The sequence below is a fragment of the Artibeus jamaicensis genome, unplaced genomic scaffold, assembly GCF_021234435.1.
Source record: "Artibeus jamaicensis isolate MK-2021 breed Jamaican fruit bat unplaced genomic scaffold, CSHL_Jam_final contig_240, whole genome shotgun sequence".
NCBI lineage: Eukaryota > Metazoa > Chordata > Mammalia > Chiroptera > Phyllostomidae > Artibeus > Artibeus jamaicensis.
In genome coordinates, this window is record NW_026521506.1 from 266,015 (window position 1) to 288,667 (window position 22,653).

General features: G+C 37.2%; 2 pseudogenes; one reads left to right on the forward strand and one right to left on the reverse strand.

The window, feature by feature from the left end:
- Positions 1 to 274: 274 nt before the first annotated feature.
- LOC119054240 (ATP synthase subunit C lysine N-methyltransferase-like) lies at positions 275 to 5,078 on the reverse strand (annotated as a pseudogene).
- A 9,679-nt stretch (positions 5,079 to 14,757) lies between these two features.
- LOC119054256 (uncharacterized) lies at positions 14,758 to 14,920 on the forward strand (annotated as a pseudogene).
- The last annotated feature ends 7,733 nt before the right edge of the window (positions 14,921 to 22,653 follow it).

Consider the following 22,653-nt stretch of genomic DNA (forward strand, 5'->3'; position numbering starts at 1 on the left):
GTTCAATCTCTTTAAAACTTGGTTTTTTCATCTTTAAAATGGAGATGATAAAAATAGCAACTTGCTTATTGTGTTGTTGTTAATGTGAAATAAGATAACATGTATAAAGACACTTAGCACAGCACCTTGGCATATAGTGTTCCCAATAAACACAAATTATTATTATTGCTATTGTTATTATTATTAAGAAGTTATGGTCATGATTGTTGTCAGATGTTTTTTCTTTTCTGTTTCTTTTCTTTTACAGAAAAAACACTCTCAATAAATTTTATGTTCAACTGATCGAGCTTCAGGACCTCTTTTCACTCCCTGTAAAAGTGCTCACGTTGTACTCCTACACAGTGTCTATCCCCGCTCCCAGTGACCTAGTCCAGGGTCTAGTGATGTGAGGTGGAGGAGATGGGAATAGGACCGGCAAGCATTGACTCTAGAGTCATCCTCAAGGCCTAGCTCAAGTTTCTTTTCCAACTGTGGCATCATGTGAATCACCCCAAAGTGACATTTGAGTACTATGAAAAAGTAACCTCCCGCAAATCTGAAATATAAGATTTGGATGAGTCTTGTACCTCTTCTCGCCAAGCATGGTTTCTAGAGTACAAAGTAGCCATGAGTTTAATTCATAACCAACAACTCTGAATCCTTCCTCTTTTCTGCTATCACAATCCGTCTGTCATCACCTCAAATGTCCACCAGAGGTCCTCTTATGCTTCGCAGGATTTTCACATTTTCGATCTGCTTTGCAATTGCACATATAAAAGGCAAACAAATTTTTCAGAGAGCTGGTGTTATAAATGCAGTGGCCATAGGCATACACAGTCACTAGTGTCCCAGCAACAACCCCAGTAAATAAGAAGCCCCAAAAGCTTTTCTTCAAACCGTTGGCTTCAAGACTTGTAGGTAGTACTATCCTGACTGACTTTCTTCTTTAAACTGTTTCTGGAAGTGTACCTCCTCCTCTGGTGTAATATTTTTTTTAATCAATGACTTGGTGTCCTAATGAACATTAGCAGAATGGTTTCCTGACCTTGACTTTATCTAGAAAACAAGACTCAGTGATCAGGAAGATTGACCAAATAAAATTATGGCACTGACCAGCATTTTCAAGAGTATTTTCCCTAGAATATTGACACTGCAAGATGCTCTGCCAGCAAAGGGTCTGTAGTCAACTGATACTGGGAAGCGATAGCCATGGCTTGCAAATTCATAATCTTCTATTAGCACTGCCTATGCTCTGCAAAGTCCTGTAGTTAAAAAAATTTTTATTTTGTTGAACCCTTGCTTTGAAAATTTACATGATAATGCAGCCTCTCCTTTCTCATTTGTGTGTATGTGATACCTCAAAATTTTAACAGAGTATTCTACAAAATATATTTTGTGAAACATAGATCTAATCTAACTTTTTCAGTTTAAAAATGGGAGGCCCAATTGGGAAGAGGACTTTCCCAAGACCATATAATAATAGTGGATCCATAGGCCTTGATTTCAGGTCCTCATATCCTTGTGACTTTTCTTTTAGGTAAGTATCTCTGCATGTAATCATCTTTGTACACAGATACATATTTTGTGGGCTGTATATTAATTAGTAAGAGTGTGATACATTTGAAAGTTCAAAGACAAGGACATTTTATAATTGCCAGAATTTTATATTGTGAAACCTACAGTTTTATGAGCCCCCACCCTCTCCTGGACTGAGGGTTTCTATTCACAGCTAATAGGCAAACACCATAGACCACAATTAATGGGACATTGTCTGTTGAAGTGGTGAATGTTGAACACCAGAGGGCGCTCATTCCCCAGTATATCAATTAAGATTCAAGAAGCAGGAAGACACAGAAGCAGCACCTTTCAGAAGACTGAATCGTTGGGTCCTAACTCAGTTCCATTTTTAATTTTTTGAGGTAACTCCACCTCTGGAAATATGTACAAAGGGACCCACAACACTAATTCTAAAAGAACATATGCACTCCTGTGTTTATTGCAGTATTATTTACAATAGCCAAGGTTTGGAAGCAGCCTAAGTGCCCATCAGTAGATGAATGGATAAAAAAAAAAAACACTATGGTATATTTGCACAATGGCTATAAAAAAGAAGGTGCTCCTACCCTTTGCAACATCATGGATGGATCTGGAGAGTCTTATGCTGAGTGAATAAGCCAGTCAGAGAAAGACAAGTGCAGTATGATTTCACTTATATGTGGAATCTAGTGAACAAAATAAGCTAACAAACAAAATATAAACAGACTCATAGATACAGAAAACAAACTGACAGCTGGCAGGGGGTAGGGGACTTGGGGACTGGGTGAAAAAGGTTAAGGAATTAAGAAAAAACTCATAGACATCAGTAAGGTAATTACGAGAGGGAGGATAAATGGTGATGGAAGGAGACTTGACTTGGAGTGGTGAATATGCAATACAGTGTACAGATGATGTGTTATAGAATTATACACCTGAAACCTCTATAATTTTATTAACCAATGTCAGTCCAATAAATTCAACAAAAAATAAACATAACCCTGGCTGGTGTGGCTCAGTGGATTGAGTGCTGAACTGTGAAGCAAAGTGTCACTGGTTCAATTCCCAATCAGGGCACATGCCTGGGTTGCAGGCCAGGTCCCCAGTGGGGGGGGGAGCGAGTGAAAGACAACCACACATTGCTATTTCCCTCCCTCTCTTTCTCCTTCCCTTCCCTGCTTTCTAAAAATAAATATATAAAATCTTTTTAAAAAATCAAATAAAATTAAAAACTAAACATAAAGAAGACTGAGAAAAACAAGACACTGTCACTGTCAAGGTAATGATAATGGTATTATAGGCATGGAAGACAAATCAGAAAAAAAAGGAGGCCAAATAGAACTATATCACAGTATAAAATCTCTGTTTTATAATCAATAAAACTAAGACAAAAAAGTAATGTGAAAAAGTGTGTGCGTGTATATATATATACATATACACATACATACATATATCCTATACAAATCTGAGACCACCAAATCTCCAAGAACCAAAGTGTATCAAGTTCATATTAGATGAAATAATATACAAATGATAATTGCTAATATTTATTGAGCACCTTCTATATGTATGGTATCTTATGTGTACTACCTCATTAATACTTAAGCCTATGAGGTAGGTATGATTAGAGTACTGTCCTCATTTTACACATGAGAAAGCTAAGGCTTAAAATCTTAAGTAATTGGCCCAAGTTCACACTAGTAAGTAAAATAAATAGTTGAAACCCTTAAGTGTCACCCCCCAGAGCACTCAACTACTCCTTGCTTCATTCCCATGGCTTATAAGGCCCAGTTAAGCCTAGGTTCCACTTACCTCTCCAGTCTTCCTCACCAGATTTATATCCAACAGGATGGAAGTACTTTCAGTTCCTTGAACAGTCTGTGTTCCTTGCATAGGATCTTCTTCTCTCCATCTTTACCTGTTAATTCTACTCATTCTAGTCTCAGTTTAGATATCACTTCCTCCAGAAGCCTCCTCTGCTTTCCAAGTCTGGGTAGATGACCTGCTTCTGTGCTTCTATAGCTCCCCATCATTTCAGCACACTGCATGGCAGGTGCCCATTTCCTGGTCTATGCCCTTTGTTACATTGAAAATTTGGGGAGAGTAGATGTGTCTTACCCCCACTGCATTCCTGGACCCTAGCACAGTGCTTGGCATATAGTAATTTCCCTAGACATGCAGAAACTCCTCCACTTGAGACATTTCTTAGAGCCACAAACTTACATGGAGGCCAAATGTCATCAACTCTCTGCCACAAGCAGATGATTATTGACTGTCATTTTGGTCTCTGGTATTGGTGTTCATCAGGCCTATTTGCGGTGATCTTGCTTAGGTTTGAGCAGTTAAGGGATATTATTAACATATATCTGTTACATATAACAGTAGTGAGAATGTTGAAAGTTCCACTAAGAAGAAACATAGAGTTATAATAGAAATTAAATTTAAAAAATATGTATGAAAATTATCAGTGTTTCACAAAAATACACATGGGTAATTGAAGAGTAGTAAACATTCTAATAGGCAAACACTGGATCATGCAACATGTGAAGAATGCTGTGCATATGAAGGTAAAAAAAATAAAGACCATGCCCTGACCAGTGTGGCTCGGTGGGTTGAACATCTTCCCACAAACTGAAAGGTTGCCCCATTTGATTCCTGGTCAGGGCACATGCCTTGGTTGTTTTCCAGGTCCCCCACTGGGGCGCAGGCAAAAGACAGTCGATTCTCTTGCACATCGATGTTTCTCTCCCTCTCTTTCTCCATCCCATCCTGTCTCTCTAAAAATAAATAAATAAAATCTTTAAAAAAAGAACCATGTATTTTGATTGAGGAAATGAGAGTCCTAAGCTAATTCCTAAAAAACTTTATTTGGTGGGTGGAGAACAGTGTAGAGCTAGAGGTTTTTGCCCACTTTGCAAACATCTCTTTTCAACCCTTTTATAACACACTGCCATCCTGAGCTTCTCTGAAAATTATTATTGTGAAATCTTGAATTTAAAGATGTAATGGCAAAGAGTCAGGATAATCAGTCCTTATAAAGAAGGGCCACATTCTTTAAAAATAAAAAAGCAGTGAATTCCTCCCATTGTGCACCCCCTTGGTTTATTTGTACATAATTTTATAAAATATTATCACCTATATTTGGTAATATAATTACCACTGCTTGAGTGACTATTAGAGGCCAGGCACTTCTAAACAGTATGCCATTTGATCCTCACAATGTCCCCATGAGACTGATATTACTTACACAATCTACAGGTTAAGAAACAAAGGCTCTGAAAAGTTAAGTATCTTCTCCAACATCACACAATTGCGAAGTATTTATGTTGGAATTGGAAGTGTCATTCTGTTGGGTCCAACATGCTTAATACTCAACACCAGCGTGCCTTCCCTATTATTTAATTTCATCCTCACAACAATCATATGCATGAAAGTAAGAAAATTATTTCCCCCATTTTCAGATAAAAACAGTACAACCCAGAAATGTTCAAGGTCTCACCACTAGGTAGTGATGGAGATAGAAGTAAACTAAGATCTTGTGTCTCTAAGTCCAGTGCTCTGTCCATGTCACCATACCTTCCGTACTGATTTCTTTAAGGATAATAGTTGGAGTCTTGGCAAGGGTTGGGTCTTCTTAATGGCCCAGGTGTATGTGCCTGGGGAAGTGGTAAAGGAAGGGCTTGCTTGATCTGTTGGTGGGATGAGGAAGAGAAAAACCAGCATTGGCCGACCTCTTGGATTTTGTCCCCTAGCTACCAGGCCCTTCCCACTGCTCTGGACTTAGTTAACATTACTAATCTGTCCATGGAAATTGCTCATTGCTAACCTTTAGTCTTGAAATGCAATCCATGGAATTTTATTTAGCCATGATTAAGAAGAAATTCCTGTCATTTGTGACAAGAGGGATGGTCCTTGAGAGCATTATTCTTTTTTTTTTAATTGAATTTATAAGGGTGACATAGGTTCACAAAATCACTCAAGTTTCAAGTATAAAACTCAACAAAACATCATCTGCATTGTGTGCCCATTGCCCCAAGCAAAGTCCCTTTCTGCTTCCATTTCCCTGTCTTTGCCCACCTCCTCCTTCTCCCACCCCCCTTTTTCTCTGGCTATCATCACCCTGTATCTATGTGTCATGTGTTATATATATCTATATCTACATCTATATCTATCTCTATGTTTTTTTTGTTTAATCCCTTCACCTTCTTTATCCAGGTCCACAATCACCTCCCCCTCTGACAGTTGTCAGCTTTTTCCATGTATTCATGTCTCTGTTTCTATTTTTGTTGATTTTTTTTTCATTAGATTCCACATATAAGTGAGATCATATGATATTTGTCTTTCACTGACTGGCTTATTTCACCTAACATAATGCCGTTACAAAAGGTAAGATTTCCTTTTTTTTTTTTAAATACCTGTGTTGTATTCCACTGTACAATTGTACCACCACTTTAAAAAAAAATTTGTTCAGTTACACTTGTCCCAAATTTTCCCCCTGTTGCTCTCCCCTGCCTTGTCCAACCCCTGCTTCCAAAGACAATTCCTATCCCATGGTTCTTGACCCTGGTTCCTTTGTACATGGTCATTGACGTGACCATTCCCCTTCTTTCTGCTGTTATTCACATCACTCCTCCCTTCTGGTCACTATCAGTTTGTTCTTTATTTCCATGTTTCTCATTCCATTTTGCTCATTTGTTTATTTTGTTCATTAGGTTCCACTTATAGATGAGATCATATGGTATTTGTCTTTCACTGCCTGACTTATTTCACTTAGAATCATGCTCTCCAGATTTACCCATGCTGTTGCAAAGGGTAGGAGCTGCTTCTTTCTTTCTGCTGTGTGGTATTGCATCACGTAAATATACCAGTTTTTTGATCCACTCACTGATGGGCTCTTAGGTTGCTTCCAGCACTTGTATACTATAAATTGTAGTAGTGAACATTGGGGTGCATAGACTCTTTTGAATTGGTATTTCAGGATTCTTAGGGTATAGTCCCAGCAGTGGAATTGCTGCATCAAAAGGCAGTTCCATTTTTAGTTTCCTGAGGAAATTCCATATTGTTCTCCACAGTGGCTGCACCAGTCTGCATTCCCACCAGCAGTGCATGAGGGTTCCCTTTTCTCCACAACCTTGCCGCCACTTGTTTCTTGATTTGTTAATGATGGCAATTCTGACTGGTATAAAGTTGTATCTCATTGTGCTTTTTAAAACAGATATATATGTATTTTATTTTACTTTTTAGGCATATTTTATTGACCATGCTATTACAGTTGTCCCAGCTTTTTCTCCCCTTTACCCACCTCTGCCCTGAACCCCCTAACCACCAGCATTTCACCACCTTAGTTCATGTCCATGGATTGTACATATAAGTTCTTTGGCTTCTCCATTTCTTATGCTATTCTTAACCTCCCCCTATTTTATGCCTACTGTTCTTATTCCCCATACCTTCCCCCCCCATTCTCCCTTCCCCTTCCACACTGATAACCCTCCATGTGATCTCCATTTCCATGCTTCTGTTCTTATTCTAGTTGTTTGCCTAGTTTTTGTTTTTTTAGGTTCAGTTGTTGATAATTGTGAGTTTGTTGTTTTTTACTATTCATAGTTTTTGGTCTCCTTCTATTTCTTAGATAAATCTGTTTAACATTTCATATAATAAGGAATTGGTGATGATGAATTCCTTTAATTTGATCTTATCTGGAAAGAACTTTATCTGCCCTTCCATTCTAAATGATAGCTTTGTGGGATAGAGTATTCTTGAATGTAGGTCCTTGCCTTTCATGACTTCAAATACTTCTTTGCAGCCCCTTCTTGCCTGCAAGATTTCTTTTGAGAAATCAGCTGATAGTCTTATGGGAACTTCTTTGTAGGTAACTGTCTCCTTTTCTTTTGCTGCTTTTAAGATTCTTTCCTTATCTTTCATCTCAGCTAATATAATTATGATGTACCTTGGTGTCTTCCTTCTTGGGTTCACCTTTTTTAGGACTCTCTGAGCTTCCTGAACTTCCTGGAAGTCTATTTCCTTCACCAGACTGGGGAAGTTTACCTTCATTATTTTTTCAAATAAGTTTTCAATTTCTCGCTCTTCTTCTTTTCCTTCTGGCACCCCTATGATTCAGATTTTGGAGCACTTAAAGTTGTCCCAGAGGTTCCTAAGCCTCTCCTCATTTAAAAAAAATTATTTTTTCATTCTGTTCTAATTGGATATTTATTCCTTTTGTTCCAAATCTTGATTAGAGTCCTGGTTTCCTTCACTTCACTGTTGGTTCTCTGTATATTTTGCTTTATTTTTCTTTTTGTAGCCTTCATTCCTTCCTTCATTTTGTGACTGAGCTCAATCAATTCTGTGAGCATCTTGATTATCAGTGTTTTGAAGTCTGCATCAGATAGGCTTTCTATCTCCTTGTTGCTTAGCTCTTTTTCTGGAGTTTTGATCTGTTCCTTCATTTTGGCCATATTTCTTTGTTTTGGAACATCTGTTACATTGTAAGGGATGGAACCTTAGGCATTTGCTAGAGTGGGACAACCCTCATTGCTGTTTTGTGGTACTGTCTGTGGGGGAGGGGTCAGAGAGGGAACAATGCCACTTGCTAGCTGCCCTCTAGCCCCACTTTCCAATGAACTCTCCTGTGAGAGTGGGAATTTTTCCTGCCTTCACAACCCCCACAGTATTTTACAGTTATAGGTTTTGAGTCTTTAGTGTCCCAGTCAGCCAACCCTGCCTCACCTACATGGTCCACCACCTTGCAGTGGGTCCTCTCTGCCCATCCAGCTGCCCATCTCCACCCCTTCTACCAGTCTGGATGAATGTTTCTTTAACTCCTTGGTTGTCAGAGTCCCATGCAGTTTGATTTTTTGGCAGTTCTGGTTGTTTATTGATTTTAAACTAGATATTATCCTTCTTTTGGTTGTGTGAGGAAGAAAAGCATTTCTACCGACACCACCATGTTGGCTGGAATTCTTCCTTGTGATTTTAATTTGCATCTCTCTAATGGGTAGTGTTGTTGAATATCCTTTCAGATACCTATGGATTATCTGTATGTCCTTTTTGGAGAAGTGTCTGTTCAGGTCCTTTGCCCAGTTTTTAATTGGATTGTTTGTTTTCCTGGAGAGGAGTTGTGTGAGTTCTTCATATATTTTGAAGATCAAACCCTTGTCTGAGGTATCATTGGCAAATATGTTTTCCCTTGTGATTGCTTCCCCTTTTATTCCTGATGTTTTCTTCAGCCATGCAGAAGCTTTTTAATTTGATATAGTCCCATTTGTTCATTCTTTTATATCCCTTGCCTTAGAGGATATATTAGTGAAAATATTGCTGTGTGGAATATCTGAGATTTTCCTTCCTGTGTTGTCCTCTAGAACTTTTATGGTGATACTACTTATATTTAAGTCTTTTATCCATCTCGAGTTCATTTTTGTGTATAGTGTAAGTTGGTGGTCGAATTTCATTTTTTTCATGTAGCTGTCCAGATCTCCTAATACCATTTATTGAAGATGTTATTTTTACTCCATTTTATGCTCCTACTCATTTGTTGAATATTAATTGACCATAGAGACTTGGGTTTATTTCTGGGCTCTCTGTTCTGTTCCATTGATCTATGTGTCTGTTCTTATGCCAGTACCAGGATGTTTTAATTACAGTGTCCTTGTAATATAGTTTGATATCAGGTATTGTGATCCCTCCTACTTTGTTCTTCTTTCCCAAAATTTCTGAGGCTATTCGAGGTCATTTATGGTTCCATATAATTTTTTTAAAGATTTGTTCTATATCTGTGAAATTTGTTATTGGTATTTTGGTAGGGATTGTGTTGAATCTATAGATTGCTTTTGGTAGTATGAACATGTTAATGATGTTAATTCTTCCATTAACAGAAAGGGAAAATTTAAAAAATTATTTACAAGTGCCTAAAAAAGAACAAAATTTCTAGGAATAAATCTAAGCAAGGGTGTAAAAGACCTATACTTGGATAATTATAAAGCACTGAAGAAACAAATTGAAGAAGGTACAAATAAGTGGCAGCACATACCATATTCATGGACAGGAAAAGTTAACATAATTAAACTGTGTATACTGCCCTAAGCAATCTATAGATTCAATGCAATCCTTACCAAGATTCCAAAGACATATTTCACAGAACTAGAACAAATATTTCAAAACTTTATATGGAACCACAAAAGGCCCTGTATACCAACAGCAATCTTGAGAAAGAAGAATAAAGTTGAAGGAATCACTCTACCTAATATCAAACTATACTGTAAGGCCACAGTTGTCAAAACAACATAAAAACTGAGACACAGATCAATGGAACAGAATAGAGAGTCCAGAAATAAACCCACAATTTTATAGTCAATTAATATTTGACAGAGGAAGCAAACACATACAATGGGCTAAAGGTGGTTTATTCCATAAATGCCAGTGGCAGAATCAGACAGTTATATGCAGAAAATGAAAGTGGACCACCTTTGTACACCACACAGAATAATATATTCAAAATGGATCAAAGAGTTAAATGTTAGACCTGAAACCATAAAAATCATAGAAGAAAATATAGGCAACAAAATCTCAGACATACCTCATAGCAATATTTTATAAGATATATCTTTCTAGGCAAGGGAAACAAAAGAAACAATAAATAAATTGTACTACATCAAATTAAAACGTTTTGTGCAGCCAAGGAAAACATCAATAAAATAAACACAACCTGCAGAAAGGGAGAACATATTTACTGATACACCTCATAAGGGGTTAGTATGCAAAGTTTATAAAGAACTTATAAAACCAATACCAAAACACCCAACACCCCAATTAAAAAATGGACAAATGATTTGAATAGACACTTCTACAAAGAGGACATACAGATGGCCAACAGACATCTGAGAAGATGCTCAATTTCAGTAATCATCAGGGACATGCAAACTAAAACCATAATATCACCTCACATAGATCAGAATGGCCATCATCAATAAATCAACAAACAAGAAGTGCTGGCAAGGATCTGGAGAAAGGGGAACCCTTTTGTACTGCTGGTGGGAATGCAGACTGGTGCAGCCACTATAGAAGGCGGTATGGAGACACCTCAAAAAAAATAAAAATGGATCTGCTTTTTGATGCAGTGATCCACTTCTGGAAATATATCCAAAGGAATCCAAAACACTAATTCAAAAGAACATAAGCACCCCTGTGTTCATTGCAGTGTTATTTACAATCACCAAGGTATGGAAGCAGCCCAAGTGTCCATCAGTAGATGAGTGGATGAAACAACTATAGTACATTTAAACAATGAAATACTACTCAGCCATAAAAAAAGAAAGTTTTCCCCTTAGTGACAGCATGGATGGACCTGAAGAACATTATGCTATGTGAAATAAACCAGTCAGGGAAAGAAAAATACATATGATTTCACTTGTATGTGGAATCTAATGAACAAACTGAAGTAACAAGCAAAATAGAGATAGACTCATAGATAGAGAGCAGGATAACAGCTAAGAGGGGGTGGGTAGAGGGTCAAGGCATTGATCAAAAACCAAAAAGGACTCATAGACATGTACAACAGGGTGGTGATTGTGGGGGAGAGGAGGGTATAAAGGGATTAAAGGTTAATAGACAAATGCAATAAAATCATTAAAAAGATTAAATATAAGTAATGATGTGTATAATCTTTATGGAAATATCATAAATTTTTATTTTCTATTCATAAAAATCCGTTAAAAGTCATTTAAAAAGGTCTTAGCTTAAAGTACAAAAACAGATGGCTGGCCATGTTCAAACTGCATAATCATAGCTTCTTAATTCCTGTTCCAAAACAGTGGTTTTCAAACTTCATAGTGCATCACAATCACTAGGAGTGCTTTTTAGAACACAAATTTCTTAGCTGCACCCTCAGACTTTCAAATTTAGTAGGTTTGAAATGGAGCCTGAAATTTGCATTTCTAATAAATTTCTAGTTGGTACTAATGTCACGCTTTGACAATCACTTCTGTAGAAGAACAGAATGAGAGGATGTGCTTTACCCAAAATCATGATTTACCATATGATATAGTAACTCAGATATTATTTGTTCATAGATAGAAATATACCAATGAACATGTAGAAATACACCTACATGTATATGGACACCTGAAATATGCTGAGGTGGCCCTGCAGATTGGGGGAGAAACACAGTTTTCTTTTCTAATAAATGGTGCTCAAATGGATTTCAATATTGAAAAATATGAAACCTGACCCTAACCTCATTCCATACCTGCAAAATCTATTCCAAGTCGATTGATTATAAGTCTAAATGTGAAGGTTATAACAATAAAGCTTCTGAGAAGAAAATATTCTTCAGGTCTTATGGTAAGGAAATATTTCTTAATATACAAAAAGCTCTAAACATCATGAAAAAGATGGATAAATTTGTTTGAAGTAAATTAAGAACTTCATCAAAAGATACAATTAAGAAAACTACACAGCCCTAAAGATAGAAATCAAGGAAGACACAAATGGAAACATATACCTTCTTTATGTATTTGAAGAACCAACATCATCAAAATGTCCATACTACCCAAAGCAATTTACAGATTCAATGCAATACCTATTAAAGTACCAATGGCATATTTCAAACACTTCAAAAATTTATATGGAACCATAAACTACCCCAAATAGCAGCTTCACTTTTGAGAAAGAAGAACAAAGTAGGAGGGATCACAATACCTGATATCAAACTGTATTACAAGGCCCCTGTAATCAAAACAGCCTGGTACTGGCAAAAAAACAGGCACATAGACCAATGGAACAGAACAGAGAGCCCAGAAACCAACCCAACTCTCTACAGTCAATTAACATTCGACAAAGGGGGCAGTAACATAAAATGAAGTAAAGATAGCCTCTTCAACAAATGGTGTTGGAAGAACTGGACAGCTACATGCAAAAAAAAAAATGAAACTTGAGCACAAACTTACACCATACACCAAAATAAATTCAAGGGGGATAAAAGACTTAAATATAAGCCGTGACACCATTAAAGTCCTAGAGAAAAACATGGGCAAGAAAATCTCAGATATTTCACGCAGCAACATTTTTACTGATATGTCCCCTAGAGCAAGAAATATAAAGGAAAGAATAAACAAATGGGATCTCATCAAAATAAAAACCTTCTGTGTGGCTAAAGAAAACAATATTAAATTAAAAAGACAACCAACTGTATGGGAAAACATATTTGCCAATGATATCTCAGACAAAGGTTTAATCTCCAAAATATACAAAGAACTTACACGGCTCCACTCTAAGAAGACATCTAACCCAAAGAAAAAATGGGAAAAGGACTTGAACAGACACTTCTCCAAGGAGGACATACAGAAGATCCAGAGACACATGAAGAGATGCTCAATATCATTAGCTATCAGAGAGATGCAAATTAAAACCACAATGAGATACCACTTTACACCAGTCAGGATGGCTATCATAAACAAAGCAACAAACAACAAATGTTGGAGAGGTTGTGGGGAAAAGGGGACCTTAGTTCACTGTTGGTGGGATTGCAGATTGGTACAACCATTATGGAAAACAGTATGGAATTTTCTCAGAAAAGTAAAAATCGACCTGCCTTTTGACCCAGCAATTCCACTGCCAGGATTATATCCTAAGAATACTAAAACATCCACTTCAAAGAACCTATGCACCACAATGTTCACAGCAGCACAATTTACAATAGCCAAGAGTTGGAAGCAACCTAGGTGCCTGACAGTAAATGAATGGATCAAAAAATTGTGGTACATATACACAATGGAATTCTATGCTGCAGAGAGAAAGAAGGAGCTACCACCTTTTGCAACAACTTGGATGGAACTGGAAAGCATTATGCTGAGTGAAATAGGCCAGGTGCTGAAAGACAAATACCATATGATCTCACCTTTAACAGGAAGCTAAACAACAAAACAAACAAGCAAGCAGAAAAAAAAACAAACCCAAAACACTGAAATAGAGAACAAGGGGATAGTGACCAGAGGGGAGAAGGAAGGGAAGTTAAGGGGAAAAGGGGGGAGGGATTTGGAGGAAGAAATAGGAAGGACACAGGGATGAGAACTAAGGGGGGTGGAAATGGGAGGGAGGTGGGGAGCAAGGGGCAGGGGAGGCTGGGATGGGAAAAATAGACAAAAAACTGTACTTGAAAAATAACTAAATAAAATTAATTTAAAAAAAGAAAAAGAAGTAATATATTGAATACATTGGGTTAAATAAATTACATTACTAAAACTTTTTAAATTCAAAAAAATAACTAAATAAAAAATTTTAAAAATAAAGACATGAATGCACATGCAAATGCAGTACTATTATCTACCAAGCAGGACAAATAAAAACAAATCCACACTTCTCCATATTGAAACTGCAGAACAACTGCTGCAAAGAGGCATTCTTACATATAAGTAAAGTGGTAAATCAAATCATCTGTAATGAAACAAAAAATAAGCTAACAGCAGATTCTTTGGTGTAATAATGGAAGCTGGAAGACAGTGTATTAATGTTAGCTTAATTTTTGAAGTGTTGAGGAAAAACTAACCAGGCAACTAAGAATTGTGTAACTAACAAAATACTTTAAGACAGAGTTAAAACAAAAACATTTTCAGTTAATGAAAACAAATTTATACCAATAGACCTACACCGAGTAAGTTTCTGATGTACTTCAGAAGAAACTAAGTTAACTGAGAGAGAAGCTCCGAGATGCCAGAAGGAATAGTGAGCCAAAATTGGCAAATATGTAAATTAATCTAGATCTTGTATAAAATAATTTGTTCATTTAGTCAGCATGTATTTACCATTTGCTGTAGTCGGCTGACTAATATCCAGCTAAAGATACCAGGTCTCAATCTTTGAAGCCAGTAAAATATCATTTTATTTTTCGAAAAGAAGCAGGGGTTGCAGATGTGATTAAGGATTTTGAGATTAAATATCTTGGATTATTTAGGTGGGCCCAAATGCCATCACAAGTGTCCTTATAGGAGAGAGGTAGAGAGAGACTAGATAGAAGAGAGGAAACCCATGTAATGGAAAGTAGACTCAGAGAGAATAGATGTTACATTGCTGGCTTCGGAGATGAAGAAAGGAGACAGGAGCCAAGAAATGCAAGAAACACAGATCTGGATATTGGAAAAGACAAGGAAACCAATTCTCCCCTAGAGCTTCTGCAGGGGTGTCCAACATTTCAGCATCTCTGGACCACACTTGAAAAAGAACAGTTGTCTTGGGCTATATTAAATATAGTGTGGCATTGCTTCTTGGCCTTTTGGCTAAGATCAAGTGTAAATACATTGTGACACGTAATCACAAAAATATCCCATAATGTTTTAAGTAAATTTATGATTTTGTGTTGGTCCACATTCACAGCCACCCTGGGCTGCATGAGGCCCATGGGTCACAGGCTGGACATCCCTGCAGGGAATGTGGCCCTGCCAACGTATTGATTTCAGCCCTGTGAAATTGATTTCTGTCTTCTGGCCTGTAGAATGGTGAGAACATTTCTGCAGTTTTAAGTTACTAAATTTGTGGTAATTTGTTATGGCAGCCACAGGAAAGTAAATGTACCTATGATGGCTGGACATTGACGTAAGTGTTTGAGATACATCAATCAAGAAAACAAAGGTCTCACCCTGGCTGGTGTAGCTCAGTAGATTGAGTGCAGGCCTGCAAACCAAAAGATCACAGTTCGATTCCCAGTCAGGGCACATGCCTGAGTTGCAGGCCAGTTCCCAGCAGGGGACGCACGAAAAGCAACCATACATTGATGTTTCTCTCCCTCTCTCCTTCCCTTCCCTTCTAAAGATAAATAAATTAATTAATTAATTAAAAATTAAAAAATTAAAAAAAAGAAAACAAAGGTCTCTGCCTTAATGGAGCTTAAGCTTCATATAACACAAGCAGATTGCATAGTATGCTAAAAGGTAACATGTTATATGTAAAAAAGGAAAAAGAAGAGCAGGGAAAGAAAGGAATCAGGAGTATATATGTCATGGGGTTGGCAAGCAAGTTAGTATTTTATTTTATTTATTTATTTAAAGATTTTATTTAATACTTCCACCAAGATGGAGGCGTAGGTGGAATCACTGCGCCTTCTCACACAACTAAGTTTAAAAACAACAAAGTTTTAGCAACAAAAACACAGCCAAACCACAGAAAATTGAACTACATGGAAGTCTGACAACAACGAACCCTTTAGCAAAACTGGTAAGAGGGGCAGAGCCAGCAGCAGAGCTGGGTCAGGCAGGAAAGATCCACCTGACCGACCTGGGCGAATGACACAGGTGCGCCAGCAGCTGTGGGCGGATCCCAGGTGTGGAGTAGCAGGTGGACCCACTGAGGGCTGACCATGGTCACACGTTCGCGTGCAGATAAACCGGTGAAGGAGCGAGCAATGAGAGGGACCCTGCAGGCCCCAGCCGCCGGAAGCAGCAGAGGGAACCACCATTGTCCCTCTCTGACCCCGCCCCCACATACAGCATCACAAACCAGCTACCTGGGTGGCCCTGCCCTGGTGAACAACGGAGGCTCTGCTCCTCATACGTAACAGACACGAACAGATCAAAACATGGCTCAAGAACAACTCAGAGCCCCAGAGCCAATAAATCTAAGCAATGAAGAAATAGCCAAACTTTCAGATGCACAGTTCAAAACACTGGTCATCAGGATGCTCACAGAACTGGTTGATTTTAGTCACAAATTAGAGGAACATATGAAGGCTAAACTAATTGAAATGAATGGAAATGCACAGGAAACCAATAGTGATGGAAAGGAAACTGGGACTCGAATCAAAGGAGTGGACCAGAAAGAGGAAAAAAAATGACCAAACAGAAAAGGATGAAGAAACAAGAATTCAAAAAAATGAGGAGAGGCTTAGGAACCTCCAGGACATCTTTAAACATTCCAACATCCGAATTATAGGGGTACCAGAAGGGGAAGAGGAACAGCCACCAGTGGAAAACTTATTTGAACAATAATAAAGGAGAACTTCACCAATCTGGCAAAGGAAATAGACTTCCAGGAAGTCCAGGAAGCTCAGAGAATCCCAAAGAAGTTGGACTCAAGAAGGAACACACCAAGGCACATCATAATTACATTAGCCAAGATTAAAATGAAGAAGAGAATCCTAGAGGCAGCAAGAGCTAAGGGGACAGTCACCTACAAAGGAGTTCCCATCAGACTGTCAGCTGATTTCTCAAAAGAGACCTTACAGGCAAGAAGGGGCTGGAAAGAGGTATTCCAAGTCATGAAAACCAAAGATCTACAACCAAGATTGCTCTACCCAGCAATATTTTCATTTAGAATGGAAGGACAGATAAAGTGCTTCTCAGATAAGACCAAATTCAAGGAGTTCATCATCACCAAGCCCTTATTATATGAAATGTTAAAGGGACTTACCTAAGAAAAAGAAGATAAAAAAGATGAATAGTGAAAGGACAGCAAACTCACAGTTATTAACAACCACACCTAAAACAAAAGCAAACTAAGAGGACATCTAGATCAGGAGCAGAACCATTGAAATGGAGATCACATGGAGGGTTAGCAACAGGGGAGTGGGAGGAGGAGAAGGGGGAGAAGGTACAGAAAATAAGTAGCATAGATGGTAGGTAGAAAATAGATAGGGGGAGGGCAAGAATAGTAGGAGAAATATAGAATCTAAAGAACTTGAGACAGGTGGTCATAAACTAAAGGGGGGGTTGTGGGGAGGGGGTGTTCAGGATGGAGGGGAATGAAGGGGGGAATGGGACAATTGTAATGGCATAATTAATAAAATATATTTTAAAAGATTTTATTTATTTATTTTTAGAGAGAGGGGAAGGGAGGGAGAAAGAGAGAGAGAAACATTGATGTGTGAGAGAAACATCAATAGATTTTCTCTTGTATGCACCCCAACCGAGAACCAAACCTGCAACCCAGGCATGTGCCCCAACCTGGCATTGAACTAGCAACCTTTTGCTTTTGGGGGATGAGGCCCAACCAAATGAGCCACACATACACTCGTCAAGGTGCAGGTTGATATTTTAAAGAGTGACTATGGTAAGCCTTATTGAGAAGGTGGTGTTTGAGCAAACACTAATGTTCTAATTTGACATGCAAAATCTATTCCAAGTTGATTAGACAGTCACATTTTTTAATATTTTATTTATTTATTTTTAGAGAGAGGGGAAGACACAGAGAAAGAGACAGAGATAAACATCAATGTGTGGTTGCCTCTCACGCACCCCCTACTGGGGGCCTGGCCTGCAACCCCGACCGGGAATCAAACCAGAGACCTTTTGGTTTGCAAGCCAGCACTCAGTCCACTGAGCCACACCAGCCAGGGCTACATTTTAAAAAGAGGGCAAAATTAAAATATTGGACAACAATACTGTGTAAGTTGGGAGAGAGGTGATCAGAATGAAAGTGTTCTAACATTCTTATATTAATTGGGAGAACTTAGATGTTAATAATTTCCAACTTTGTTAAACATATATGGTAGCAAATCAAAGATAATCAGTAAAAGAATAGAAATCGAATATATAATTTACAAATAATTAGTGGAGAAATGGAATAAAAAACAAAAAATTCAATTTTTTAAGCTGAGAAAGGAGAAAAAGACAAAATTGGAACAGATACAGAGCAACTAGTAAGATGGCAGAAACAAATACGAATAAATATAACCACAATAAATGCAAATGTACTTAACTTGCCAGGTAAAGGACATATTAGTCAGATTAGGGAGAAAAAGGGAAAATCCAGCTACTATGGAAGAGACACACCTAAAATATAAGAATACAGATTGCTGACAGTTAAACAATGAAGAATTATACCACACAAACACTAACCAAAAACCAGCGTGGTTATATTAACATAAGACAAAATAGAATTTAAAACGCATTATTAGTGTTTGAGAGAATCACTGCATAATGATAAAAGGTGGGAGATTGTAAGGCATTTTCTCAATTATTGATAAGTTAAAATTAAACAGACAATTAGTAACATATAGAAAATTCAAAGAACTTAACAAACTTGGTTGAAAACTGCTGCTATGAATGTTCATGGACTAGTCTTCTCATGTACATGGAGCAAGAGTTTTTCCAGGATGAGGGCAGAATTGCTTAATCATAATGTTTGCACATTTTCATAAACACTGCAGATAGAATTCAAGTTCCATGTTCCCCTCTCTTGACCTTATTCTTCTCCCTCTTCCTCTAGAGATTACCACTATCCTGAATGTAGTATTTATGATTTTAAAACTTTTTAAATTTCATTATTTCAAATAGATATGTATATTCATGTGCCCTTTAACATTATATTGTTTACATTTAAAAAAATTTTTAAAGGCTTTGGCTTGTATAGCTCAGTGGACTGGGCACCAGCCTGTGAGCTGAAAAGTCTCTGGTTCAATTCTTAGTCGACATATACATGGGTTGTGGACCAGGTCCCCAGTAGGGGGTGTGCGAGCAGCAACCACACAATGTTTCTCTCCCTCTCGTACTCCCTCCCATACATCTGCCCTTAATCCTCTTTCTAAAAGTAAATAAATAAAATCTTTTTTAAAAATAATTTTAAATATTTAATTTAAATAAATTATTTAAAAACTTATATACAATGGAATTCTATGCTGCAGAGAGAAAGAAGGAGCTACTACCTTTTGCAACAACTTGGATGGAACTGGAAAGCATTATGCTGAGTGAAATAGGCCAGGTGCTGAAAGACAAATACCATATGATCTCACCTTTAACAGGAAGCTAAACAACAAAACAAACAAGCAAGCAGGAAAAAAAAACAAAAAACAAAGACACTGAAATAGAGAACAAGGGGATAGTGACCAGAGGGGAGAAGGAAGGGAAGTTAAGGGGAAAAAGGGGGAGGGATTTGGAGGAAGAAATAGGAAGGACACAGGGATGAGAACTAAGGGGGGTGGAAATGGGAGGGAGGTGGGGAGCAAGGGGCGGGGGAGGCTGGGATGGGAGAAATAGACAAAAAATTGTACTTGAAAAATAACTAAATAAAATTTAAAAAAAACATATAAATGGTATCATACTGGATACGTATCAGCTTGTGCTTTTCACTTTCACTTATTGTTTTTGAGATTTATCTGTGTTGATATAGTACTAATTCGTGCATTTTTAAGTACTTAACAGTTTGTTTCAACTTTTTTTTTACTAATTCCTGGTGTTATAGGGATAAACATTCTTGTATATTTCTCCTTGTACACAGTGAGAGAATTTCTCTAGGATATATATCTAAGAATAGAATTGCTCAAATAAGATATGGACACCTTTTTTTAATCAGCTTGGCTATAACCCACAACCTTCAGACCAACTTGGACACCTTTTCTTTAAAAAGATTATTTATTTTTAGAGAGGGGAAGGGAGAGAGAAAGAAAGGAAGAGAAACATCAATGTGTGGTTGCCTCTTTCATGCCTCCTACCAGGGACCTGGCCTTCAACAGAGGCATGTGCCCTGACTGGGAATCAAACCAGTGACCTTTGGTTTACAGGCCTGCACTCAGTCCACTGAGCCATACCAGCCAGAGTGATATGGACACCTTCGACTTTACAAAACATCACCATATTGCTTTTCAAAGTACCTGTGTCAGTTTATATCCTCATCATGGATGAGTTGACATTACTTATCACCACCATCATCTAGTGCTGTGACTTTTCTATTTATTTTGGTCAACCTGATAAAGTACATATGAAATAATACTTTATTGTTTTATTTTGCATTCCCCATTACAGAAATATAACATATGCAGTCTTTTGATTCTAGATATTTGGGTTTCCTCTTCTGTGATTTGCCAGTTCATATCATTTGCTAATTTTTGTATTTTTCTTACTGACTGTGTGAAAATTAATAAAATGAAACTTCACTTAAAATGGTGCCAGGAGGCTAGAAGAGTGACACCCATATGTCACTCATCGCACACTACTGACCCCAACAGGAAGAGACATCCCTTGTATCTCTCACAGGAGGTGATAGTACTTTACAACCTCAACATGAGGAAGAAAAGATTTCTCTTTGCTCAGTAACAGGTCAGCCAAAGGGAGACTGCCATTACTCAGCCAATGAAGTCACTTCACTATACTCTGAACTTTCACTTTCCTGCAATGGATAGTCTTTATTTGCAACAGTTCCTACCAAGTCCAAAAAAGAGCCTTCCTCTCCTGTTTCTCTGCACTTGTGCCTCGTTCACCATTAGACCTTATGTCCCAAATTGCAATTGTTGACAATTAGACCTTATGTCCAAAATTGCAATTATTTTTCGTTCCTGAATAAACCCATTTTTGCTGCAGAAATATTTGAGGTATCTTATAAAAGTTATTTCTATTTTCTGAATATTAATCTTGTGTTGGTTATCAGCACTATGGATATCTTCTCGCAGTATGGATTGTCATTTCCATTGTTTATGAGGCCTTTCAGTTAAATTATATTAGAACTATCTCAACCATATCATTTTGAGCTTTGTATTAACTATGTTTTTTCTAAGCTTATTTTCCTGCCCCCTTTCTCTTGACTCTTTTGGACTGATCACATTTCTCCCCTTACTGGTTTGGCTGTTATACATTTTGCTTTTTATTTGGTCACCCTTAAAATGTTAAAAAATTTTAAATTTATATCTCTTACTGTCCTGTTTTAGTTAGCCCCTCCCCCATGCCAACCATGCTAATTAGTTGATCTGTTTCCTACTCCTGGTTTTGCCTTTTGCATAATGTAATGTAAATGGAATTGTACTGTATGCAGCCTTTTGATTCTGGCTTCTTTTACTTAGTATAATGCACTGGAGATTTATTCATGTTGTTGAATGTATCAATACCCCATTCCTTTAAGTTGCCAAGTAGTAATGTTCCATTGCACAGACATACTACTGTTTAACTATTCACCAGTTGAAGGACATATTGGTTGTTTTAAGTTTTTGGTAATTATAAAAATACTGTAAATATTTACATAAATACTTCTGTATGAACAAGTTTTTATTCCTCTTTGGTAAATTAGGAATGGGATTTCTAGTTATCCTTAAATTTTAATATGCATAGTATCTTTATCCTCCCTCTGCACAAAACAAAGACTGTAATACAGTTAAATTCCAAATGCCCTTTCTATCTTCCATGGTAGCTTTATTAGTATTTAAGTGCCAATATTATTTTTACCTCCTCCAACAAAATTATTCTGAAGATGACAATTACTTTGGTCATCACTGCTTCTTGCACCCCACTCCTTTAATGTAAATAGCACATTTTAATGGTCTGCTTTGGATCAATGAATTAGAAATTAAATGAATAGTATGCTCTAGTATTATACTAAAAATTGATAGCCCCAAATACACATTCTTAGATGATAGAACCTAATTATCTGTTCTATGTGGGGACTATGTGCATATATGCTGGTCTAGAACAAGGAACTTTTCTAGTCCACTTCAGTTGTAAAGGAGATGACCCTCTATTTATTACTGCCTACATAAAAGCAGGGTGAGAAGGTTAACACAGGCCCCACGCATTTAAGAGCCTTGAGGCTTTCATGCTACCCTTGTCTTTGGTTAAAACATCCTACCTATTTACACCTAATTTCCTCTTAAAATAATCAAATGCAAAACCATGTTAAGCAAGATATGATATTCTTAGACATTTTATAAATACAAAGTATATTAAGAATTTGATATTTTTGAAAGTTAGATAAAAGGGGGGAAATGTTTGTGCAGTACCTTTCTGCCTCATAATTAGAGCACCTTAACTGAAAGAGGAATTAGAAACACGTCTTTGAAAGATGTCAACTCCACAGACTGTATTGCAGTTAGTGTTTTAGGACAGAAGTCTCATTCACCATGTAGGTCTGATTCTAAGAAAATTTGCCTTTCCTTTTGTGTTGTCTTTAAAAATCTAGCATATTTCATAATTCCCTTTTAGTTATGATGTTAACCATTGTGAGAATTTTTCAGACAACTAATGATCTTTTTTAAATATTTGCATAAGATATAAACACACCAATGATTTAAAGAAATCAACAATGGAATAGATATCTTTATACTTAAAAACTTTCTTACTGTCTGCACAATGTTTTAAAAATAACTTCTGACATATAGTGATGGAAAATAAGAAAATACTTTTATGCATAGCAAGGATGTAGTCAAAATAAAACAGCTGAATACCTAAAAACTCACTCTTT